This window comes from Saimiri boliviensis, chromosome 8, assembly GCF_048565385.1.
Source record: "Saimiri boliviensis isolate mSaiBol1 chromosome 8, mSaiBol1.pri, whole genome shotgun sequence".
Lineage (NCBI taxonomy): Eukaryota > Metazoa > Chordata > Mammalia > Primates > Cebidae > Saimiri > Saimiri boliviensis.
In genome coordinates this window covers 89,342,088-89,357,247 of record NC_133456.1, presented here as the reverse complement: position 1 = coordinate 89,357,247, position 15,160 = coordinate 89,342,088, and the positions used below count along the sequence as shown (strand labels likewise).

At 34.1% G+C, this 15,160-nt stretch overlaps 1 long non-coding RNA gene across 1 annotated transcript in view; it reads right to left on the bottom strand.

The window, feature by feature from the left end:
- Window positions 1-9,445: 9,445 nt before the first annotated feature.
- The window catches only part of LOC101027427 (uncharacterized), a 165,495-nt gene continuing 159,780 nt past the window's right edge, over window positions 9,446-15,160 (bottom strand). The window contains exons 3-4 of the long non-coding RNA XR_165349.3: window positions 12,127-12,236; window positions 9,446-9,659 (exon numbers count right to left, since the gene is read on the bottom strand). This is a non-coding gene — a long non-coding RNA (uncharacterized LOC101027427). The remainder of the gene's footprint in view (window positions 9,660-12,126; window positions 12,237-15,160) is intronic.

Below are 15,160 nucleotides of genomic sequence, written 5' to 3'. Positions count from 1 at the left end.
TCTCATTTATAAATTGGGGAAGATTGTATCTGCCTCACAAAATTTTCTTGAGAAATAAATGAGTTAATGTCTGCAAAGCACTTATAATGGTGCCTGTCCCAAACATGAGCTTTCATTATTAATGCATGTTCATCACAGTGCTTGATACCTGGCAATCATTCGGTCAATGGTAACTATTTTTATACATTGTCAGATATTATTATTGGTTCAAACAAAGAAATATATGGATTTATATGGCAAGGGAGAATCTGATAAACGAGCTAAGAGGTTTGATGTTGCCTAAACAAGCATATGTTTAGTGATAATGATTAGCTTAGTGGTAAGCCAGCAGTCAAGCAGGAAAGATGAGGCAAATGAAGGCTTTTCAATAAATATGAGAGTCAGGCTAGTAAATTAGATGGAGATTTTGCTGGAGACACAACTTGAAAATAATTGAACACTCCGTGAATATTTGTAAATAGACTTACCTTAATACTGTAAGTGGCTCATATACATTTTCTGGCACAAATTTACACTATATAGGCTTTCTATACATTTGAGAATCCCCTTGTGGGGTTAAACCAAATGAACAGAATCCTTCCATCACACTCATTTCTAATACAGCCTATACTGCTACCATAAGCAGCAAAATAAAATTCTTTGCATGCATCTCTACCTTACAAAACAGGGAGAGAGGCATTTTGAGACAAACTGTTTAAATGATAAAATGGAGATACTGAGATTACATGGTGATTTTAATGACAATGATGCCTCATGTTGGCACAAGATTATTTTTTTTCAAAATGTATCCTTTTAGATAATCTAGGATCTGCACAACAACATAAAATATAAGTGATGTCAAATAAAATTTGTAGGAGGCCACTGATTTTGATAGGACTCTTAGACTAGGCCCAATAGGCCAAACCAAAATGGAATTACTCCAAGTCACCAAGCTGAAACTAAATTGTTAATCTGACCTTCCAAGAAATCAAGAGAGGAAGAAATAATAACCAAATTATCAAACAGGTCAGTTTTTAGCCAGCATGATAAGGAAGTTTCCTCTGCTTTAACCTTTACAAGGGAAGTGATTTCAAATTACTGATCTGCTTTTTTTTTCTCAGTTGCTGCTTTCTTCAGCTCCTTTCTGCCTATAAAGCTAATCTGTGCTCAGCTCACTCATTCTATTTTATAGGATGAGTTGTTGCCCGACTGATTCCAGAATTGCAGATAAAAGACAATAAAGAGTGTAAAACTAAATTAGTTTTAATTTTTGTCTTTTAAGGGAAAGAATACAAAACTGTTATCTCCTTATTACAAACTGGAAAGCCAACACTTTTCTAATCTATCAGACATACCTGAGAGATGTTTATTTAGCCTAACCTGTAGTCAGTGATTCCAGGCCTCATTGTCATGTGGAATATCTTGTCTTACAATCTGTGTTAGCCTAGAGAACTCTCCTAATGTAGACTTTAATCTGACTCCTTTAAAATAAGTCACTGCTAGCCTTTCTTGAATCAGATGCTGGAAGACTTAAGTAAACAAGTCTATTTATTCTCCCCAGCTATCCCTAAACCTAGCAGTGCTTGTAGGCCTGAATCTTTTCTTTAAATTAAGCTTCTCTCAGTAGGTCTGAATTTATCATACATCCTGTAAATGTTACCACCTCAGAAAAAAAATGTCATTTGCCTAACTACTTGAAAAGAAAAGGAATAATTGATTAACTCATTCAACTAACATTGACTGATGGCCAATCGTATTAGAATCTTTTTTGTGTTCTTATTTTCAGCCTTGAGCAGGAAATATAAGATGACTGATCTTAGGTAATTTGCATATTAGGGCAGAGAAGATAGGTGATAACCAAGAAACTAAATAATTTTAAATTTTATTCAGTAAGTTGCTTCGAAGAAGACTTAAAAATAAAAAAGAAACAAGAGTGTTCTGGAGTATTATATAATATTAAGTTCAATAAGACAAGGAGTTCTCCTTGAGGAAATTGCTTTGAATGATGAAAAAAAGCCAAACATTCAAAAATCTGGGGCATAGAGGAACTACGTAAAGGAAAAAGCAGGATAGGAGTAAGTCGCAGGGTAGTGTATTCAAAAGATAAGGAAATTCAGTAAGCGTAGACTAAGTTGGACACGGGATTAAATGAAAAGAATCAGTATTTGAAACAAAGACAGACATTATGGGATCTAGTGAGGAATTTAGATTTTATTCTAAAGCCGAGTGATATCTAATGGCTCTAAGTATTGAAGTATTTGATCTAATATACAGTTTTTAAGAGATTTCATTGGCTCCTTTATGGAGAACAGATTACAAGGATGCAAAAGTGGAGGTTGGGAATTTGTGAGGAGTTATTCAATAAAGAGTGAATGAGAGATTATAATTTAAATTTGTGTTGGACTAGTGAGGACTGAAAATAGACTAAATTAGAATAATTACTCAATTGCCAGCACTTGATGGATTTCTTGTGTTACAGTTTAGATGAGTGATAACTGAAAGAGAGGACTAGATGCTTCCTAGTTTTAGAATTTGAATAACTGGGTAGACCCTCTTGTTCTTATCAGAGATTGGGAAAAATGAGGGGTGCGAGAGGAGGTCTTGGTGCTGGGGTAAGAATGAATAGCACTGTTTTCAAAAATTCATATTTAGACTTCACATAATGTTTTAGATGTGTTTTTACTTACATTCAGTGCAGATTGACTATAATCTTCCTTAAACTTGGGACTTTATTTCTATTAGATCAGTCTCAGGTTGTAGTTGTCCATTTAGCAGTCATATGTAGAAAGACATTGTACTCATAGAAAACTACTCATTCTCCTTGTGTTAGCCCTCCTGGTTGTTAAAGTCTTGCTCGATTTATTGTATTTAAGCCATTTGCCAACTCTTTGTAAACGGATAATGGATAGATACATACATTCATTCCTGTTTAGCAGTGATTTTAATTAATTTCCTTCTTCCTATGGAAAAACCTCTTCTATTCCCATTTGTAACACTTCCTATCCAAACCTTTTTTTATTCTATGTAATTTTTGCTTTTTTTACTTTTCCTTTGATTCAGTTACATCTCCTTAGTTTCCTGATATCATTATGAGTAAAATAAAATATTTAACACACGTTCATTTTTACATCTGTGTAAGACTCATGATTTGATCTTTATTTGAAAATTATCTCTTAATACATATCTCACCAGTGACTCATACTGCTCTCATGGTCAAATGAACCCCTATGTCTTTACTGAACGAATTGCTGTCAACTTGTGTTGTCTAAATCCTGTGTTTATATAATGTGACTTTGACATTAATGGCAAACTTTCCTGAAAAATATTGGACTCTCATATGAATCAGCTAGACTCAATTTTACCAATCTAATTATAAATTTTAAAGTCAGATGACTAAGATTATACCTTAGCATTAGGAACATTACATCTTCCAGGGGTAGGGAGAATTTCTTAGCTGTTTTAACCATCAATTTTTGAGGTTCTGCAAGCCTTTTATTAAACTCCCAAACACTGCTGAACAACAGAATTACCTTGTCAATAATGAAAGACATCAATGAGTGTTTCCAATCAAATTCACATTTTGTCTCTATTCTCAGAAGTGAATACTTTAGCGGCTAAGATTCTGAGAGATTGCAACTCGTTATTTTTTAGAGGAAACCTACTTAAAGCTATTTTCTAAAACTATCTTTTAAAAATGATTAGCTTCTGACTCATAAATTAGAGTGGGTTCTATTTTATCTTGTCAAAGAAGAAGAAAACAGACTTCGTTGACAAAGAAAACATAAACATCACATCCTTGGCAAAAGTGCTGTTTAAATATTGAGAAAATTATGATTCATAGCTCAAAAAAGGTAATGATCTAATATCATTCCCAGACCAGTATTTGGACAGACACTTTCCCTACTCATGTAACACTATTTGACAGTAGAACATTGTAGGGGAGGGGACATTTTTCCTCTGTTCTCTGGGGGTTCAATAATTGAGTTCATGAAATTGTGAATAGGCAGATTAATAGGAGAAAGGTATACTGATGCTCCTCAACTTATGATAGGTTCACATCTTGATGAACTCATCATCAGTTGAATATGCATATTAAGCCTGATAAACTCATCATAACGTCAAGAAATTGTCATTTGAACTATAGTATGTTAAAGACTGTCTGTACAAATTTATTACATACATGGAGACATCACACAAAAGGAAAATGAATACCCCCAAACCCAGGGAGATTTGGAAGCTTATATACTCTTGTTGGAGTTCAGAAAATGATACCCCAAAGTGAAGGCTTAAGAAACAACTTCAGAAGCAAAGTCTCTCTCTGCCTATTTTTTTTTTTTTTTTTTGCTTCCTTGTCTCTTGTCCCTCATTGTCTCTGAGGCAAGCCATTGAAACCAGAACACCCTTTCCTCAAAGCCAGACATAAAACCTAAAATAACACTCTGATCTTTCCCCTCACCATCTGTGTAACAGCTGGTCATAAAGAAATTAAGACCCTCATTCCAGAGGGTTCTTACCCCACACTTAGGAGAAAGGAATACTGCACAGAAAGGCCAAGAAATACATGAACACATAAGCCTTATTGGGTTTTCCCTCTCAGTGTATTAGCATTAGGTCGTATATATATATATATATATTTTTTTTGGTCCAATCACAGTTTTCTATAGAGCTCTTTAAACTTCATTGAACCTAAACATAAAAATGTGTAGTTTTCCCTGTATATTTGGATCTTTATTCTGAAGGCTCCCATGTGACATGAAGCTATGATCAAATAAATGTGTTATGCTTTTCTCTTTTTAATCTTTATTATAGGGATGTTGGCCATGACCTTCATGAGGGCAGGAAAAGGGATAAAGCCCTTTCTGCACCCTACACCCTCTTCATTAGAGAGGGGTAAGCTGGGGATGTAGGTGAACTTAGGGAAGAATACAAGATTTTGCGGAAAGATGAGTAGGCCCTCAGAAGAAGAAGTGCTAGACTCCAGCAGAGTCTGTCTGGGCATGGTGTCAGCCTCCAGTGTCCTCTCCTGTGATACAAGTTTAATCTTCCCTGGTTAATGAGACTCCCAGGAAGGAGGGTCATGATAGTTGAGTTTCTTTCAGAAGATCTGCCTTTAGAAAGGTAAAGGAAGTTTAGAGAAAGCTCCTCCCTTCATTTGCTGATCCCCAGGTTCCCTCAGTTTGAAGTTATCAGCATACAAAAGCAGTGTATTTTGGGCTAGCATTTACTGAACTCCTACAGCATGATTTATAAGTTAATAACATTTAGAATATTACATCTATAAGTTAATAACATTTAGAATATTACATCCTGAACTTTAAGAACAATTACTTTACAAAGATGAATTGTCCATTTATTTTATTATATTTTGATTTTAGATGAAGCCTGTAAAATTTTAACAGTTGTTTTAATATATTACAAAATAATTTTTGAACAGATTATTTTAAAGGAATAATAGGCAAAAACAGAATTTTCATTGCAAGATGAAAATCTAAACAAAGAATAGTAGAAATAATATATCGAATGTAGTTATGCTGTCTATGAATATCACAGACTTAAGTAGACTTATGGATTAATGATCACCAATTCTGTTCTGACATTATAATAATGTAAACTCAATTGTTACACAAAACTTCTCAGATGTAAAATGCTTTCTTACTTAAACCTGCTTTTTCCAGAATGAACTGACCTTTTTCATATATTTTGGGCAATTTTTAAATAAAGTATTTCCTTTGTCATTGAGAGACTATAGACAACTAGACTTGAGGAGTACTGGGGACTGTGAGCGTCTCCTTTGTGTTTTCTCATCTGTAAAAGGGAAAATATTTTAGTTTCTGGGAATGTGGGGCTGCTTCCTCTCCTCCTTATCTTAGACTAGGCATTGTATTGACTTTATATTCCTTTCAAATAAGCACGTGACAGCCAGGTGTGGTGGCTTATGCTTGTAATCACAGCACTTTGGGAGGCTAAAGTGGGATGATTTCTTGAGTTCAGAAGTCCCAGAGAAGCTTGGCAGCATAGTGACACTTTATCTCCACAAAAAAATAAAATTAAAAAATTACCTGAACATGGTGGCACATGCCTGCCGTTCCAACTACTTGGGAGGCTGAGATGGGAGGATCACTTGATCCAGGGAAGTTGAGGGTACAGTGACCTCTCATTGTGCCACTCCACTCTGGCATAAGTGACAGCGCAAGGCGCTGTCTCAAAACAAACAAAAACCACAAAGCAATAAATGGGAATGTTCACATGTCTACAAGTTTTCTACTTGAGGATGAGATTCCTACAAATCTACAAGTATTATCCACTTTAACTTCAAGACCTACATTGTTCTGATGACTGTGAGAAGGCACATAGGCATATCTTTGCCTTGCAGAGGAGTTTTTGTATGTTTTCTAGGGACCATAACAGAGTCAAAAAGAAAGTAATTTGACCCCATTTCTAATTTATCCAGGAACCATGGTGATAAAGAATTATGACACTCTTACTATATTTGGCACTGTATGAGGCATAAATGAAGCTAACATTATTGCTAATGAAAGATAGTTTTCAAATGATGTCTACAAAAATTACATTTTTAAAAATTTTGGTACTATATGTAAGATCAATCTTCTGGGAAAGTGCACTCAGGTAAAATCATGTGCTTCTTTTTTAAGGGGGAAAATAATGTTTCGTCAATCCAATTTGCTTCCCATGAAGAAAAAAAAGTTAAATATTGTATGGAAGTGTCCAGAGAGTCTTGACTCCATAACAAGTATGTTATGGAAGAGTTCTCATAATTGGAGATTGAACCAGGCAATGTTTAGTTTTTGATTTTATTTCAAAAAATTTTACTACTTTTTTCTTTTACCTATCCTGCAAAGTGGGGGTGACATAAGTTGAATAAGTAATGTAACACAAATTTTATATTTAAAAGATTTGGGAAAAAGGGAGTAATAGGTTTTTTCACTCTCTTCTTCCTTATTTAGAGCACCCGTCTCAAATTTCAGGGAAGTGTGTGGATAGTGAAGAGGAAAAGAGAATGACGTGTATTTTGTTTCCCTGGAGGTCTCAGGGCTTCTTTGGAAGAAGAGTAGCTTAGATAGCTTAACATTTTGAGACAAATAACATGGAAGGCAACTGATGTAAGGTTTATTGCAAAATAAACTCCTTGGGTTATTGTCAAAATAGGATAGATGTCTGGTCTATGATGTTTGCTATTTAGTATGTTCTTATGCCTTTTGGAAATAAAGACTAAATTTCATTTCGCCTGGTTTTCAGCAAATGGGCATAGGTCAATTACTGCTCACCTGAATTACAAATTTTTTGAAGTAATTCTTTTTCACTGTTATTATTTAGGGCATAAATGTTTAGTTTGACCATTAAAACAAAAATATACTTTAAAAGCGTTTGCAAATTAAGAAAGGATTGTGAGTCTATAACCTAAATATGGAAAACACATAATGGATATATCCAAAAGTAATTTTAATCTTCACAGCAGTGAAATGGCCCAGGGTTAATTTTAGGTTTTTAAATTGGACAAAGAGTTATATCCAAAGAGTACTGAAGAAATTGCTTAATGTAAGCCTTTCTTTTAAGATCGGTGTAGGTTTAATGAATTCAAATTAGCGTATAAGAGGGAGACAAAAAATTAAAGAATAATTTTCAAAGAATATATATATGTATGTAAACAAACATGTATCATCTTAAAATAGCAACTGAATTGAGAGGAATTATGTTCTTTTTAATAATTTTCCAAATTACAACTTCAGGAGATGCTGGAATAAGACAATGTATGACAGGCACAACTCTTCCAGAATAACTTCAGTCTAGAGACCTATGTTTATTGAACACAGACTTTTTGGTTTTTGTAACCTAACAGTTTACTAATTTTTCAAAGGAAAGGAAGTAGAAAGGCTCTTGTACCATTATTCATGAGATTTTTTTAGAATTTCTCCTCCAACTGAACTGATACTGACATTGAAAGCAAATTCATGCATTTTAGACGTTTTTTATTTTGCTTTGTTTTTTTTCTGAGATAGGGTCTCACTATGCTTCCCAGGTTAGTCTGGGAACTCTTGGGCTCAAGTAATCCTCCTGCATTGCCTTAGCCTCCCAAGTAGCTGGGATCACAGGCATATCATCATGCCCATCTCATGTTTTTTATTTCATTTTTTCATCTTTAAAGAGAAGTCACAGTAGAACTTCACAATTTATCTGAAGAAAAAGAAAATCAGTATGATTTTTGGCATCATTTTCAAATTTGACTTTAAAATCTGGTTAATAGCATTCTAAAATAAATTCTTTCCTTCCCTATTTTTTTCGAAAAATATTATTAACCAGTAGGACTCAGAACATGATACCCCAATATATGGTATCTTGGCATGTAGAGTACTTTGAACTGAAGGGTATTGGAAGAGCCTCATAAGGAAGGCCTCTCTGACCTTCTCCCGCTCTCCCTTCTCTAGCTCTCCTCTCTCCCATGGTGGCCCATAGAAACTAGAATTCCTTTCTCTCACAGCATAAAACCTAAAACCTTTTAGCTGTAAAAGCTGAAAGGGTCACTCTGACCTACCTCCCCTGAAAATAGGTCAGAAGACCCTTTTCTGACAGTTCTTCCCTAAACTGGGGGAAGGTATGCTATACAGAAAGGATGAGAAGAATCTGAAGAGGCAGGCCTTACTAAATTCCTTTCAGTTTATTATCGTTAGATCATACTCTTTTTGTTAAATCACATTTCTCCACAACTATTCACTTCTTTCCTCAGACTTAGAATACAAATGCAAATTTTCTCCGGGATTGGATCTGCATTTCTGAAGGCTCCCACGTCATTTAAGACTTTGTTAAATAAATATGTTACGCATTTTTCTTGTTCATCTGTTTTTTTTTAATTATGGGATGTCAACTGTGACCCTTGCAATGGGTGAGAAAAAGGTATTACATTTTGCCACGACATAATAAGCAAACTAAAATTTTTTCGCTGGATTTTGTTGCTATAATTCCATAAATAGACATATGGATATCAGATTTTTCTGCCGATATGTTTTTCTACTCAGATTTGGAAAACTTTCTTCTAATTTCCACTATAGTGATGGGGCAATTAATATTCAGATACTCTTATTGGTGTTGACATATTGCAGGATGAATAATATGTGAGGAAAATAAAGTTCAAATATATATGTTCTACATAAAGCATGCTTTCATTAATAGCGCATTCATATTTATAAATAATAACTAATAATAGTAAATAATAAGAAATTGGAGGTTAGCAAAGAATATGATAACCGTGGAGCAATCTCCAAGTGATTTTTTTCATGACTAATATCATGTGAAGTAAGAGGAGAGCTTTGTGTTGAAACCGAAAGCTCTGTGGATGTTTGTTGATGATGATAGCATTTTTTTATAACTTAGTAATTGGCTTTGTAAATTATGTATTTTAAAGTCTTCTATGAACCAAAAATATCAGCTGTGTGTTTTATCACTATTTTTAAAAGTTTTTCCACTTGTTTTCCTTTGGGTTATCATTTTCCCAGGGGCAGAAACTATGACAAATTATCCAATTCCATAAAACCAAAGCTAGTCCACCGTTCTCTATTCAATCGAAGGCACAATTCATCTATAAAGTGTTTTCATTGTGTGTTTCACGTGGAGAAAGAAACGAATGTCATAAATGTGCTGCAGTTATTTTCTATTTCTTCTTTTTTCTGCAGCGAGAACAGAAAAGAGTTAAACATTTATTTACTTGTCAAACTGGACAACATTCGTCAAAAAGAAAAATTATATCCTACTTTGACCACTGTAGGAATTTGAGCTAAGAGAAAACAGATTTACAAAACATTGATTTTTTTGTTAGCTACTTTATTTTTAATTCAGTGGGTAACACTTTTCCCCCCCAAACATTTATGTCTCTCAAAATTAAGGGGTTATTTTAAAACTGCTTGACAGTGTTTTTTGAAACCTAGGTTCTCTAGGAGACTATCTGTTCTGTACTTAAAATAATCAAATACTGTATATGGTTGGAGGTATTGAAATGACGTATATATTCTATTTACGTGCTTTTCAGTAAATTGATGTTAAACCTTTAAGATGCCTTTACAATGAACATGTAAAGGGATAATTCATGTGATAAGCCAGAAAAGAAAAGAATTATCTTTTGTGGTATTTAGAAGGTATAACATGTCATTTTAAAAAAATCTAGTAATCATACATTATTTGGAGAATCACATACTGGTTTTTCTATTTTTTTGGAGATGCAGTCTTGCTCTGTTGTCCCGGCTAGAGTGCAGTGGTGGGATCTTGGCTCACTGCAGCCTCTGCTGCTGGGTTCAAGTAGTTCTCCTGCCTCAGTCTCCCCAGTAGCTGGTATTACAGGTGTACACCACCATGCTACACCAATTTTTTGTCTTTTTGGTAGAGATGGGTTTCACCACACAGGCCAGGCTGGTCTTGAACCTCTGACCTACCTGCCTTAGCCTATTAAAGTGCTGGGATTGCAGACTTGAGCCACCGTACCCAGCCTACGTATTGATTTTATAGGCAAAACAAAGAACAGGCGCATTGTCTCCCTTTTAAGTATTCCTTTTTATGATGTGGAGAATATATGAAAAGAAAAAGAAAATTTGGACATGGGGTACAATAACTTTCATAGCTAGCACTAGTGATGAGACTACAAAAAAGACTTATTCCACTTTAATGAGGCTACTTGTGCATATAGAAAGATATCCTTTTCTGTATACAACTTGCATTTTGAGATATTTTAGCATTCTATGGAATGTGGGTTACTGTTTTTATTAAATGCTGGCTTTATTAATGAGATTATTTATTACTTGTTGCCTGTGCCACCTGCAAACACATCTGTAACTAGGTTCAATATTGTTCTGAATAATTTTTCTTGACTGTTTTCCTTTTCTTCTCTCTCTTTTTCCTGTTTAAACATGGACTGCATGGAGTCATAGTTGTGGAAGTATCTGAATTCAAAATAAACATTTTCCAAAACATCAATTGACTTCAAAATTGAATTGGTCATTTTTTTTTTTTTTTTTTTTTTTTTTTTTGTGAATGTAGAATTTTGAATGCAAAACATTCAGGTGCCAATTTTCTTCTTTGAGGCCAAAAAAACAAATCACTAAAGTTTTCACAACAATAATGTCTATTTTGCATGTCAGGAGTAGGCAGACTATGGTCTGTTAGGCAAATCAAGATCACAGCCTACTTCTGTTTTAATAATCTGTGATATAACAATATTTTTTTACATTTTTATAGGGTACATTTTTTTTATTTAATAAAAAAAGAGAAGAATATGTAATGGAGACCTTATGGTCCACAGAGCCTAAAATATTCATTATCTGGCTCCTTTAGAAAAGTTTGGTAGACACTTAGTGTACTATGAAAGTATTTAAACACACAAGCATGCAAAGTGTTTCTCTTGTAACGCTGATTTCCACCTCTTATATTTTTGCCTCGGGCTTGCAATCTATTAGCTGTCTCTTGTTTTCCAATCCTCCCTTTTGAGTTCTTACACATAATCACATTCTTCTACAATATAAATTAAGAGGTCTTTAAAATGACATGTGCCGTGGGCACTAGAGAGAAGCATGTTGGCACTTATGTATGTAATCAAGTGAATTTAAATGAGATGAATACCTGCCCTTCATCTTTCACTTTTGTACGTTTGTTAACATCATGATGTTTGGGATTTGTTTCATTCATTCTAACCTGCAAATATTAATAAACTCTGTGTACAGTAAATAAGATACGGCTCCTGCCCTCCTGTGTTTACAGTTTGATGAGGAAGGCAGAAAGTTAAGTAGGCATTACAAAACACTATCATAACTACTACATACTACTAGGTAACTATGTGGGTCAGAGTGGGAAAACAGAATCTAACAGTAAATATTATGGAAGGCATTTAGAAGAACTGCATTTTGCATTCAGCTGGCTATTAACATGCAAATTTTGAGCTTTAGGGAGCCTTGCACAGAAACACTGCCATTAGTATTCCAATATTTTCAAGAAAAATTAAGCAACTTTCTGACAGTGGTAGCCTGTTACTGCTTAGAAAAAGAAAAAAAGGCAGTGGCAAAGCATGTATTTTCATGACAGCAAATCTTTAGACCCTTTGAGAACCCCTTTAACTAGAAAGCAGTTGTTCCATTTTAAAGTGAAGCTCACTGGCAATGTCAGTTTGAATTTCAAAGCAATGTCAGTTTTCATCTCTTAGGGAGCAAATGGTCAGTCATGCGTGTCTTGTCAGCAGTAACAAGACACTTCAGACTGGAACCCTGGAAAACGAAAAGTGTAATTTTATTTTATTTTTTTGGTATGTACAACTTCATTAGCTTGAAAATGAAAGGTAAATATTTAGTTTCAGTTTGCTTACTCTAGCTGTCCAATTCAGTAGCCACTAGCCACATGGAACTATCTAAATGTAAATGAATTTCAATTAAATTAAAACTCAATATTTTAATTACAGGAGCCATATTTCAAATACTCAGTAGCTGCATGTGGCTAGTGGCTCCTATACTGAACAATGAAGATAAAGGAAATTTCCAACATCTTAGAAAGTTCTATTAGAATGCATTGACTGTTCCACTGATCACAGTAAAGTCACATCCATTAAGTTCCCCAAGTAGCAGTTGTTTGTCATATACCCATTTGGATAATTTCTTTTTGTAATTGTAACTCAAAGAATAAATTTTTGAATTTTAGTTCTTGCCTTAGCTAGATATAAACTCTCCCAAAATTTTCTTCTTGAAGTAAGATCTACACCGTGCAAAGCACTGATAACCCTATTTACTTTTCTTTATGTATTCAGATTCTAAAGATTTTTAGGAAGTTAATATAAGTATAGAAAAGTAGATGTATTTCAGCAAATAACCTCAAAATGAACACTCTCGTGTAACCCTCACCAAAGTCAATAAATAGAACATCCTTTATTATAACTTTATTACTGAGTAATTTTAAGTGATTAATTTTAGGTTCTTCCTATTTTGTGTAATTAAATTAAAAGTTTCATAGGGTAAATTTGGGTTACTCATGAAATACTCAATTTATAAACTGTCAATTTCCATTTTCTTATTTTTCTTTTCACAATGCTAATAATTTTAGCCTTTTTTGTTAATTATGCTAATTCACTCCTTCCCCTAGCCATAGTTTAGTTGTATGGAAAGAGTCAAAAAGGAAATGATCAAATTTGAAATTAATTGAAGTAACCATATGCTGCCATTTGGTGCTTTGACTGTCACTTTTTACTGGCATCCAGTATGCTGGGAAATTTGAACCACCCATCTGCTAAATGATATGGCCATCCACATAGTTTCTTTATTTCAATTTTATATCATTGCTATTTAAGAATGTAAGATTTGATCAATATAATTTTAAATATGCTTCAATTTTGTCATATTAAAATATATAATAGTTACATTGTGTATGATACTTAAAAAGTGCATTCATAGGGTTGACACCTATGACTTAAAGTTTAAAATATTTCTCTCCACGCAATTACATAAGTTTTCTATCGTTATAGTTTTGGACTTGGGAAGTCCCCACTAAACACAGTATTAAAGATTTGCCACGTAGATGACCTAGTGTTAATTTATTTAGCTTTTTCATGTATCAGTTATGTGTTTTGTTTTGTGCCTTAGGAATGGCAAGTTTTTACATACCTTGGAAAAATCAAATAATGAATATCCTTTTTTTACTTTTAAGAGGAAAAGCAGAATACTTTTACTTCCTAAGAAATCATTCCTAAAATAAAATTTTACTCAATTTAAGGAGTAGGCCATCTTAATTAAGTGCTTAAAAGCAATGTTAATTTAATAATTTTAACTGCAAATTAATTCCAACTAATTTCCATAGGCATTCATCACAGTTTCACTTATTGTAGACTAAGGATCCTTCAGTGAGGACTAATGGACTCTTAGGATGTGCTCTGAGATCTTTGAAGTCCCTAAAATTGTATGCAAAAGCTGTGGGTGTGTATATATTGGAAATACCCATACCTTCAGATTAATGTAGATTAACCTAATTATTGTTTGGATTTATCCTTTCTGTTCTATCCCTGCTATCACTGCCCTAATTCAGGGTCTCCGTATCTTTTAGGCAAACGGCGTATTAGATCATGGTTTGGCCCACTAATGGCTATTTCTTATAAAGCCATTAGAGAGCTCCAGCAGCTGTTGAAAATAAAAGGTGGAGATAAATAGAAGCATTTGCTTTAAGATTTTGTCAGTTCTCTCCAGTGGTTCAAGTCTGAATTTTTTTCACAGATGAACACGTTTCTCTATTGTCTACTTCAGCTAGCCAAACTCATGTCTTGCCACCCTTCCTTTTAAACTTAGAGTGTTCTTGTCTTTGTAATATTCTTTCTTATCCCTTTTTAGATAACTATATTCTGTAACTTCACTAAGACATTCTCTTCTTGTCTCCAGAAATTCTTCACAGGCTGGATAGTTGTATTAATATTTTGAGTGCCTCTTAATACCTTGTATAATTATCAGTATAATTACCACACCATGTGTGTAGCTTTAGTGTGTGTGTGTGTGTGTGTGTGTGTGTGTGTGTGTGTGTGTCAGAGAGAGAGAGAGAGAGAGAGAAAGAGAGAGAGAGAGAGAGGTTTCACTTGACAGTGAACTTCCTGAGAGTAAGACGTATGTTACTGATTTTTCTATCCCAAATATCAAGCACAAGGTCTGAGAAAACAAAGGTGCTCAATAAATACATGGCAAGTGAATAAATAAATGACTGAAGGAAATATTTTGGGATCTCATTTATTTAAAATTCATTTCAATTCGAACTTGTTTCCATATGCATACATATTGAAGACCTGATAGTTCCATGAACATAATTCAATTACCTTCTTTACTTCCTTGACACACTTTCTGTGGTATGAATGTGGAAATCATATCATCATATCAGACTGGACTCCGTTACATTAGCATTTGAAGAGATGAGAAAGATCATTCTTTTATAACTGAAGGATCAGAGGATCAAATTCAGTGGGTAAGCAGGAAGAAGCATGGCATGGCCCCACCCAGGCTTAGTAGTTCTGTATTCTTTGGGCAAAGCTGTTTAATATCTTTAATTCTCACTTTTTACATCTTTGTGGTGAAATAATAATGACCAATTTATTCACAAAAAACTTCTTTCACCATTTATTTTAAACTAAACTTCCTCCAGTACATCTTTCTGATGTTTGAGGGAGGAA